Source organism: Neovison vison, chromosome X, assembly GCF_020171115.1.
Source record: "Neovison vison isolate M4711 chromosome X, ASM_NN_V1, whole genome shotgun sequence".
Lineage (NCBI taxonomy): Eukaryota > Metazoa > Chordata > Mammalia > Carnivora > Mustelidae > Neogale > Neogale vison.
The window spans coordinates 44037165-44049363 of NC_058105.1; positions in this window are offsets into that span (position 1 = coordinate 44037165).

The window sequence follows — 12199 nt, forward strand, 5'->3', positions numbered from 1 at the left end:
TCTCTTCAGGAGTCCAAGTGGGAGGAGAGGGGGAGGCCGTTGATAACAAAAGCTGAAAAGGGGAGTCTTGAAACACGTCACCAGCAGTGTTCCCCTATCTCCTGGCCCCAGCCCCTCCTCTTTCCCTCATCCTGCCAAGGACACTGGACAAAAGAATAGTCAGAGTGGACTGGCACTCCCCATGCCATTTGTGTTCCTGGGCAGAAAGCCTGCAAAATCTTTAAATACAAATTAAAAAAAAAAAGTAAATCAGCAAATCCCAACTGCCTGACCTTGAAAGTAAAGAGACAGATAGATAGACAACAGATGTAGAGGAATGAGCCAGGAGGACTTGAAGCCTCTATAGCTTAGAAATGGGGGAGGAGGTGGAGGTGGAGATACAATGAAGGCAAGGAGACAAGTGGGCATAAATACAAATGCTCACCACATGGCTGAGTCTCTTTTTCCCCAGACAGACAGCCAAGCAGCTCTGTGGACGGTAGGACCAGGCCTCCATCTCCCTTAGCAGCACCAAAGCTAAGGTCAATGGCTTTTGTGCTGGCCCAGTAAGAATCCCAGCAAACAGGAGCTTGGTTCAGAGGAGAAGAAGAGTAAATGACAAACAATTGCTCTTTTCAAAAGTCCTTCCTTTTCATGTCACCGTGTACACTTGACTGATCCTTTCCCACCTATGCTATAGGGGCCAATGTGGGGGGACTGCCCCAAAATGTGCCACTTTGGCATACTGGTTATTTTAAATAAAATCTCCTTAAGAGACAGCCTGCGCAAAAAGGATACTCAGACCCTCCCCTCTCCAGCTGACATCAGGAAATAAATCTCCCATGTAAAAGACCCCTTCCTGTCCCAGGAGGTAAAGAAAGAGACATCTTTATCACCAGAGTTAGGAAATTCAGGGCTGAGAAGGCTGTAGAAACAAATCTTGTGACTTATTTTTTTTAGAAGTTTTTATTTATTTTTTTAATTTCCTTTCAGTGTTCCAGAATTCATTGTTTATGTACCACACCCAGTGCTTCATGCAATACATGGCCTCCATAATACCCACCGCCAGGCTCACCCAATTTTTGTTTTTTTTTTTAATTAAATTAATTTATTTATTTTCAGAAAAACAGTATTCATTATTTTTGCACCACACCCAGTGCTCCATGCAATCCATGCCCTCTGTAATACCCACTACCTGGTACCCCAACCTCCCACCCAACCCCCGCCACTTCAAACCCCTCAGTTGTTTTACAGAGTCCATAGTCTCTCATGATTCACCTCCCCTTCCAATTTACCCCAACTCCCTTCTCCTCTCTAACACACCTTGTCCTCCATGATATTTGTTATGCTCCACAAATAAGTGAAACCATATGATAGTTGACTCTCTCTGCTTGACTTATTTCACTCAGCATAATCTCTTCCAGTCCCGTCCATGTTGCTACAAAAGTTGGGTGTTCGTCCTTTCTGATGGAGGCATAATACTCCATAGTGTATATGGACCACATCTTCCTTATCCATTCATCCGTTGAAGGGCATCTTGGTTCTTTCCATAGTTTGGCGACCGTGGCCATTGCTGTTATAAACATTGGCGTACAGATGGCCCTTCTTTTCACGACATCTGAATCTTTGGGGTAAATACCCAGGAGTGCAATTGCAGGGTCATAGGGAAGTTCTATTTTTAATTTCTTGAGGAATCTCCACACTGTTCTCCAAAGAGGCTGCACCAACTTGCATTCCCACCAACAGTGTAAGAGGGTTCCCCTTTCTCCACATCCTCTCTAACACATGTTGTTTCCTCTTTGTTAATTTTGGCCATTCTAACTGGTGTAAGGTGATATTTCAATGTGGTTTTAATTTGAATCTCCCTGAGGGCTAATGGTGATGAACATTTTTTCATGTGTCTGATAGCCACTTGTATGTCTTTATTGGAGAAGTGTCTGTCCATATCATCTGCCCATTTTTTGATATGATTGTCTGTTTTGTGTGTGTTGAGTTTGAGGAGTTCATTATAGATACTGGATATCAACCTTTTGTCTGTACTGTCATTTGCAAATATCTTCTCCCATTCCGTGGGTTGCCTCTTTGTTTTCTTGACTGTTTCCTTTGTTGTGCAGAAGCTTTTGGTTTTGATGAAGTCCCAAAATTTCATCTTCGCTTTTGTTTCCTTTGCCTTTGGAGACATATCTTGAAAGAAGTTGCTGTGGCTGATATCGAAGAGATTACTGCCTATGTTCTCCTCTAGGATTCTGATGGATTCCTGTCTCACATTGAGGTCCTTTATCCATTTTGAGTTTATCTTTGTGTATGGTGTAAGAGAAGGTCGAGTTTCATTCTTCTACATATAGCTGTCCAGTTTTCCCAGCACCATTTATTGAAGAGACTGTCTTTTTTCCACTGTATATTTTTTCCTGTTTTGTCAAAGATTATTTGACCATACAGTTGAGGGTCCATATTTGGGCTCTCTACTCTGTTCCACTGGTCTATGTGTCTGTTTTTATGCCAGTACCATGCTGTCTTGGTGATCACAGCTTTGTAATAAAGCTTGAAATCAGGTAACGTAATGCCCCCAGTTTTATTTTTGTTTTTCAACATTTCTTTAGCGATTCGGGGTCTCTTCTGATTCCATACAAATTTTTGGATTATTTGCTCCAGCTCTTTGAAGAATACTGGTGGAATTTTGATCGAAATGGCATTAAAAGTATAGATTGCTCTAGGCAGTATAGACATTTTAACAATGTTTATTCTTCCGATCCAAGAGCATGGAATGGTCTTCCATCTTTTTGTGTCTTCTTCAATTTCTTTTATGAGTGTTCTGTAGCTCCTCAAGTACAGATCCTTTACCTCTTTGGTTAGGTTTATTCCCAGGTATGTTATGGTTCTTGGTGCTATAGTAAATGGAATCAATTCTCTAATTTCCCTTTCTGTATTTTCATTGTTAGTGTATAAGAAAGCCACTGATTTCTGCACATTGGCTTTGTATCCTGCTACGTTGCTGAATTGCTGTATGAGTTCTAGTAGTTTGGGGGTGGAGTCTTTTGGGTTTTCCATATAAAGAATCATGTCATCTGCAAAGAGAGAGTTTGACTTCTTCATTGCAAATTTGGATACCTTTTATTTCTCTTTGTTGTCTGATTGCTGTTGCTAGGACTTCTAATACTATGTTGAACAAGAGTGGTGAAAGTGGGCATCCTTGTCTTGTCCCTGATCTCAGCGGGAAGGCTGCAAGCTTTTTCCCATTGAGGATGATATTTGCTGTGGGTCTTTCATAGATAGATTTGATGAAGTTCAGGAATGCTCCCTCCATCCCTATACTTTGAAGTGTTTTAATCAGGAACGGATTCTGGATTTTGTCAAATGCTTTATCTGCATCGATTGAGAGGACCATGTGGTTCTTCTCTCTTCTCATATTAAATTGTTGTATCACATTGTTTGATTTGTGAATGTTGAACCATCCTTGTAGCCCAGGGATGAATCCCACCTGGTCATGGTGGATAATCTTTTTAATGTGCTGTTGGATCCTGTTGGCTAGGATCTTGTTGAGAATCTTAGCATCCATATTCATTCGTGGTATTGGTCTGAAATTCTCCTTTTTGGTAGGGTGTTTGCCTGGTTTGGGGATCAGGGTAATGCTGGCTTCCTAGAAAGAGTCTGGAAGTTTTCCTTCTACTTCAATTTTTTGAAACAGCTTCAGGAGAATAGGTGTTATTTCTTCTTTGAAAGTTTTGTAGAATTTCCCAGGGAATCCGTCAGGTCCTGGGCTCTTGTTTTTTGGGAGGTTTTTGATCACTGCTTCAATCTTGTTACTAGATATCGGTCTATTCAGTTTGTCGATTTCTTCCTGGTTCAATTTTGGTAGTTTATAGTTTTCCAGGAATGCATCCATTTAATCTAGGTTCCTAAGCTTATTGGCATATAACTGTTGATAATAACTTCTGATGATTGTTTCTACTTCCTTGGTGTTCGTTGTGATCTCTCCCTTTTCATTCATAATTTTATGAATTTGGGCTTTCTCTCTTTTCTTTTGGATTAGTGTGGCCAATGGTTTATCCATCTTATTGATTCTTTCAAAAAACCAGCTTCTAGTTTCATTGATACATTCTACTGTATCTCTGGTTTCTACCGCATTGATCTCAGCTCTAACCTTGATGATTTCCCTTCGTATGTGTGGAGTTGGTTTGATTTGTTGTTGATTCTCCAGTTCTTTCAGGTGTAGAGACAGCTGGTGTATTCTGGATTTTTCAATTTTTTTGAGGGAGGCTTGGATGGCTAAGTATTTCCCCCTTAGGACCGCCTTTGCTGTATCCCATAAGTTTTGGACAGAAGTGACTTCATTCTCATTGGTTTCCATGAATTGTTTTAGTTCTTCTTTGATCTCCTGGTTGATCCAAGCATTCTTAAGCAAGGTGGTCTTTAGCTTCCAGGTGTTTGAGTCCCTTCTGAACTTTTCCTTGTGATTGAGCTCCAGTTTCAATGCATTGTGATCTGAGAATATGCAGGGAATAATCTCAGTCTTTTGGTATCGGTTGAGTCCTGATTTGTGACCCAGTATGTGGTCTATTCTGGAGAAGGTTCCGTGTGCACTTGAGAAGAATGAGTATTCTGTTGTTTTAGGGTGGAATGTTCTGTATGTATCTATGAGGTCCATCTGGTCCAATGTATCATTCAATGCTCTTGTTTCTTTATTGATTTTCTGTTTCGATGATCTGTCTATTTCTGAGAGAGGCGTGTTAAGATCTCCTATGATTAGTGTATTCATATCAATATGACTCTTTATCTTGATTAACAGTTTTCTTAAGTAATTGGCTGCTCCCATATTGGGAGCATAGATATTTACAATTGTTAGATCATCTTGGTGGATAGTCCCTTTAAGGATTATGTAGTGTCCTTCTGTATCTCTGACTACAGTCTTTAGTTTAAAGTCTAATTTATCTGATATGAGAATTACTACCCCAGCCTTCTTTTGTGGCCCATTGGCATGAAAGATGCTTCTCCATCCCTTCACTTTCAGTCTGGGTGTATCTTTAGGTTCAAAATGGGTCTCTCAGTGGGTTAAGCCGCTGCCTTCGGCTCAGGTCATGATCTCAGGGTCCTGGGATCGAGTCCCGCATCGGGCTCTCTGCTTGGCAGGGAGCCTGCTTCCTCCTCTCTCTCTGCCTGCCTCTCTGCCTACTTGTGATCTCTCTCTGTCAAATAAATAAATAAAATCTTTAAAAAAAAATGGGTCTCTTGTAGACAACGTATGAATGGGTCCTGTCATTTTATCCAATCTGCAACCCTGTGTCATTTTATGGGCACATTTAGGCCATTCACATTGAGAGTGATTATTGATAGATACGTTTTTATTGACATCAAGTTACCTTTGAAGTCTTTCTTTCTGTAGACTGTCTCTATATTTCTGATCAATGTTACTCTTGGGATTTTTCCTCTTTTATAGAACTCCCCTTAATATTTCCTGCAGTGCCAGCTTGGTGGTTGCATAGTCTTTTAAGCCTTGCCGGTCTTGGAAACTCTTTATCTCTCCATCCATTTTGAATGTCAGTCGTGCTGAATAAAGTATTCTTGGCTGCATGTTCTTCTCATTTAGTGCCCTGAATATATCTTGCCAGCCTTTTCTGGCTTGCCAGGTCTGCCGTTATTCTGATGGGCTTCCCTCTGTAAGTAAGGAGCCTCTTTGCCCTGGCGGCTTTCAAGAGATTATACCTACAATTATAATTCCTCAATTTGACTATCATATGTCGTGATGGTTTTTTGGAATGTATAATCTTGGGTGGAGACCGTTCAGCCTCTAGTATGTGAACGCTGGTTCCATTCGCGAGATTCAGAAAATTTTCATGAAGGACTTGTTCCACTATATCTTCTAGACTTCTTTCTTTCTCCTCCCCTTCAGGGATTCCAATAATTCTGATGTTGGAACTCTTCATGGCATCATTTACTTCCCTGATTCTGTTTTCATGGTTTCTAAGCTGTTTGTTCCAGGCTTCCTCCTGATCCTTTCTCTCTATCTGTTTGTCCTCCAGATCACTAATTCTATCTTCTGTCTCAGTTACCCTAGCTTTGAGAGAGTTTAGATTAGATTGTGACTTTTTAATAATTTACTACTCCAGCCCAAATTCTGTTTAGAATTCCTTACTAATTAACACCCCCAAACATCAGTTCTGTTTGTCCTATCAATTCCTCACAGATTTATTGTCTCTTTGTCTAAAAAGTACAAAACTGCCTGCTTTGGTCATTTCTTTAGGTCTCAATTTCATCAAGGGGCTTCCATGTGCATATAATAAAACTTCGTGGGTTTTTTTTCCCCCTGTTAATCAGCCTCATGTCGTTTAATTCTTAGTCCAGCTGGGAAATCTTGAAGGATAGAGGAAGAATTTTTGCTTTCCTACAATACAGTTCTCCTGGTCCTTAGAACACTGGCCTTGTTTTGTCTTGGGACCTCTGTGAAGGAATCTTATCCCTCAGCTACAAAATAGGTCAAAGTCAGACTGGAGACTTGAGGCATTCCTTTCTGGTTGCTCCATTGTCACGACTCATGTTTCACAGATTGCTCTTTCTAAACTATGCCCTTGGGAGCAAGGCTTTTCCTACTCCTTGCTTTGCTTCTCTACTTTGGCAGCATGTCCCTGAAGGCTACTATCTCTAGAACTGGCCCTGTTCAGGCTGTGCTGCCTGGGCTAACCTGATTAGCTTCCATGAGAGATCATAGGCTGAGGCAAGTGAAAAGCAAGATTTCTGAGCACCTTCCTGCTAGGTACTCTTCAGCTCAGTATGTGCACTAAGTCTCTTCAACGTATCACTGCCCTTGGGTTCATTTCCTGTGTCCCTATAAGGGGGCCAGTTTTCTTGAACAAGCTGCCAGGTGTCTTGGCTATGGAGCCCATTTCTCAAAGCAGCCAGGAGGTCTTGGTTTTGGCTCAGCCAGGAGAAAAGGGAAAGCTTCTCCCTACCATTGAGTGAACAGGATCCAGGACGGCCAGCCTGGCAACCCTACTGACCTGGGTCTTTGGTTCAGGTTCTCAGTACAAAGATGGTAGGACTGGGGACATAAGGAATAAATCCCAGTGAAAAACATTCAGGATGTAGAAACCTCTTGCTGGTCTCTAACCACATGCCCTTATTTCACTTTTGGTGTCCTCCAATGGGGGTGCCTCTTCCAGGTGGACCAATTGGCATCCATGGACAGATCCAAATGTCCAGGCGTTTGGCTCTTAGTACTCCCTACTCATCACCACTTCCCTCTCAAAGAAAAAAAAGGAGAGATGAATCAGGAAAAAGGAAACTCACATTTGCTGAGCAAGTGTTGGTTGCCAGACATGACTTGGGCACTTTCTTATATCTTCTATTATTTCTTTCTTTCTATTTTATTTTCCTTTATTGTGGGCAGGGAGTTGTGCCTCACCTACAAAGAATGGCATTGATTAGAATTCTATTAGAGTCCCACTATCATTAGTTCATGAATGACCCACTTTGTTATATTTTATTCTTTTTTAAAAGATTTTATTTATGTATTTGACAGAGAGAGAGAGAGAGCGCGCACAAGTAGAGGGAGCAGCAAGCAGAGGTAGGGGACTTGCTGAGCAGGGAGCCCAATGCAGGGCTTGATCCCAGGACCCTGGGATCATGACCTGAGCCGAAGGCAGATGCTTAACCAACTGAGCTACCGATGCACCCCAATTTTATTCTTATCTTTATTCATCTTACTTTATTTCTTTCCCTTTTTATGGCCCTTCCCAATCCTATCTTCTTTCCGGATGGACACCCACTCTTGTGTATTTGCTTTACATAAATGATATTATTTTGCACATCTCTTTCTGCTTCTTTATTTCACATAGTGTCATAGTTATAGAGAGCTGATTAGGTTTTCATCTATGGATCTAGTGTGTTCCCTTTGATTACTGCATAGTATCCTATGATTTGCATATTTTACTTTTTATGCATCCATTCCATTCCACTGTTGATGGGCATTTAGGTTGTTTCCAACTCCTTTCTATTGCAACATTACAATGAACGTTTTCATTCAAGCCACTTTGTGTGCCGGTGAGAGCAGTTGCTGGGGGATGTATAGCCAGAAGTGGAATTGCTCTCTCATGGGGCATGTAAAAACTGAAATTTTATAAGCACTTCCAAATTCCTCTCCCAAATGGCTATATCCATTTACGTAATTCCTAACAATGCATGAGGATCCCTGTTTCCCTACATTGTTACCAATGCTTGTTATTGTCTTATTCTTTTTAAATGTTTTGCCAGTCTGATGTTTTAAAAGAGTATCTCCCTGCTCTTTTAATTTGCCTTCCCCTAATTACAATGAGGTTAACCATTTCTTCAGATATGGTGATACACTTATTTTAGCGCCCTCTTCTATAAGTTGTCTATTTGTACATTTATTGTTTTCTCTATCAGATTTCTTATCTCTTTCTTGCCTGAAATATTCTGGATATAAACCTTTTTTATTCATATACATTACAAATATTTTCTCCAAATCTGACACCTCTGAATGGCCTGTTGTGTCCTCCATAGAAAAGAAATCTTTACTTGTAATGGAGGTTAATCAAATCCATCCACTTCTGCCTTAGGATGTGTGTGCTCTCCATACCTTAAGAAAATCTTTCTACCCCAATGCTACAAAGATATTCTTCTACATTTTTTACTTAGTTGCATAGTTTTGTCTGTCATGTTTAGTCTTCAATCCCTCTAAAGTTTATTTTGTATATGACATGAGATGAATATTTAATCTTATTTTTCTACATAATAAGCAAATTTTCCCACTATTGCTAAACTATGCTGGTTTTACATAACATGGACCTTTCATGTGACCTTCGGCTCTTGAGCAGTAAGTCAAGACCCATTTACCAAGCTCCTATTGTGTTCCAAAGTCCTGAAGGAGTATTGTGGAGTTTTTGATGTAGAATCAGTATGTAGCAAACAGGAAAAGCTGGGAGAACAAAACATGGAAATAAAGACTTGAGAGTATACACACAACAACACCTAGGTGAGGATAAATAAACACTTGGAAGCTGAGAATACAAGTTTGGAGGATTAGAAAGGGAGCTGGGTCCCTATTCTCAGGTCAGGAAAGATAAACAGTTTGGTCTAGGGATATAGGGATGCCATTTGATATCTTCACCCTGAGACGTTCACCTAATCAAGCTAGCTTTATCCTGTGGCAGTTGTCACAGGATGAAAAAGGACATAGGAACCACTGAGACATCACCATTTCCTATGATCTGGTCTTGCTGGTGCACTCAGGGTTTCCTTCCCAGCTCTCCCTTCATATAGCTCCTCAGCCCCAGGGTACCAGTTAAGAAGGAAGCAAGGTCATTTTTGACCGGAGTCCAGGCACCCAGTCCACAAAATCTCTCTGAATCAGCTGTCTTCCTTCTCAGAGCAATAGACTAAATTGAAGGGAACTATTTACAGAACAACAACAATATAATACCCTCACAGCCCTTCTGGAGCTCACATTTTCTCCACAAATATGTTCTATGTTTGTCACCAGTGGGAAGAGAGGAAGCAGATGGAGGGAGATATTGTGGATTGGGGGCTTGGACTCCAGTTAGAAAGGATCTTGGGGGTGTGGGAGACACTAGATATGTAAAGGCCTGCTTAGCCAGAGCGATTCCTTCTTGGATTAAACAGCCATTTTGTTGTTTATGCAGTAAAATATGGTTGACCAGTCCCTGATAACAGAGCCCAAAACCAAGGGCGGGTCAGGTCAGGTGGAGATAACAGAGCCCAAATACAAGGATGAGTCAGGCCAGGTGGAGACATCCAATCACTATCTACTTAAAGAATGTGGGCTCCGCCTTTTGGGCACCAATAATGACCAAGGTGATAAGCTAGTTCAAATAGCTACTATAGGGTGAATTGTAATTCAATTGGCCACCCCCCCCCCCGTGTGACCTAGCATGACTCTGCAACTTTCTTTGTGTGTTACAATCTCATTGGCCACTGTGTGTGGCCAGGCTCAACCACATGGCCTTTGCTCTATAAAAGTTAGTCTGTGAGGCTGGGAGGAGTCGCCCTCTCTGTAAGAGGTGGCCCCGACAGGTCAGTTTGATTCTCGATGCTTGGCGAAAGAAAGCTTTGCTTGACCTTTGCTTTGTATCAGTCTCGCTCCTTTGATCACAGACCCTATCAGATAAATTTCCCTGACTGCCAGAACTGAGCTGCCTCCCTGTTTCCAGAAAACTCTGTCAAACAAAACTCCTGGTTTTAAGTTGGCTATGCCTTTCCTATTTTTCAACAGAAAGAAAAATCTCAGAGAAACCTCCTCCCCTACCAGTTCCCCTCTACCTCAAGATGCTGCCCCATGCTACCAAAGTAAAACATCTTGCCATCCAAACTTGGCCCTCTCAGGAGTCTGCATTACAAAGTACACACCAATTAGTCTTAGCTGGGCAGCCTGTACTTAGTGTAGCCTGAATTAGGAGCTGATTTTTCTTCCTAGTAATCTCCTTCTGCTTTAGTGGGTTGAGAGTTTGGAGGAGTTGGGGGAAGGGGAATGAAGGGGAAGCAGGTTGGGGAAGAAAAGCAAACGGAACTCATCAAAACCAACAAACAAAAAAGCTCAAGCTCCCAGATCCTTAATCCTCTCGGGGCCTACTCCTCACCATGGCAAAAAATAAGCCTCCAGGTCTCCTCAGTCCTCAATCCAGTTGTTAGTGAAGAGTGGAGGCTGACTGCTTTCCCCGGGATGATTTCAATACTGGGCAAATTAAACTGGTCCTAAAGAAATGTGGAAGTTGAAGGAGAGGGAAGCAGCAGAGGGAGGAAAGGGAAAACTGAGGTGAGGGATGGCAGGTTTTCAGTAGATAGCATCTCTCCAGAACGGTCTTGGGAAGGTGGGGCGGGCCTCCAATGCCAACTTGGATTAACCCTCAAAGGTCCTGGTGAAGACCAGCACTCCCCACTTTCTTCCCTATTTCCCACAGATAAGCCTCTGCAGTCTGAGGGATCCTTCTGTGTGTGGGGATAGCAGTCAACCCTTTACAACCCAAAGTGATTTGCTCCTTCTTTGGCCAAAAGCAGAAGGAAGGGATAGAAAGTAAAAGTCAGCATGGTATCCACTTTCACCTTTCCTGGGAGGTAGATGGTCATTGGTGAGGGTATAACTCTCCCCAGAAAGATGAGGCACACTCCTTGGGAAAAGTTCCTGGTAATTCAGCTCCCAGTTTCCCAAAGTTACCATTGTACTGCCTTTGTTTGGTTCAGTCTGTCCACACAAGGGCACTGACCCCCAAGGATAGACAGGCAACTGCCAAAATGAACAGTCCTTCAAGTCATATCAGAGGCTCTGTAACTCTCACTGGTGACTACTTTGCCAATTGTATTTCCTAGGAAACTGAGGCTGGAGCTGGATATGGAGCTAGAGCAGATTTACTGACTCACTTAATAAGTTGGGCCTTGCCCAGAAATCAGACCTGAAGCTAGTCTCCAGGTAGCTCATACTGTTCATACACGACAACAGTGGAGCTGAGTTCTTTGATCCTTTCCTAAATGCATGGGTTTTTTTTAAAGAGTTCTATTTACTCATTTGGGGCAGGGGGAAGCAGAGACAGACTCCTAGCTGAGCAGGAAGGTCAACTCCGGGCTTAATCCCAGGACTCCAAGATCATGACCTGAGCCAAAGTTAGACACTTAACCTATTAAGCCACTCAAGCAGGCGCCCCTTTAATGCATGTTTTGACAAGGAAAGAGGAAACAGTAAGTTCAGGAAGAACAACTCAGAGGAGGCCTCAGAAGTTTTACTCAAGTACGAAGCTGGTGATGTGTTACTTGTTCAATTTGTTCTTTACAGATTTCCCCTACTGCAAAGAGAACTGGACCCTCTTTCCTCTTTAAAAACATTATCTTCCTTCCTCTGTATGTCCTCCTGTGCCTGATACCATCTGCACACACTTCCCATTTCCTTAGTGAGCAGCTGAGTCCCAGAGTTTGGAAAAATAATCATCTCCCCTTCGGCCTCAACATCCAATACCTTAATAACTTGGAGTTATTAATTTCTGAGTCAGGGCGGACTCTTACTTTCACTCACTCACTCATTCACCAAACATTAACAAAAATCACTAGACCAGGGCACCTGGGTGGCTCAGCAGATTGAGTCTCTGCCTTCAGCTTGGGTCATGATCTCAGGGTCCTGGGATTGGGCCCTGCATTGGGCTCTCTGCTCCGTGGGGAATCTGCTTCCCCCTCTCTCTCTGCCTGCCTCTCTGCCTACTTGTGA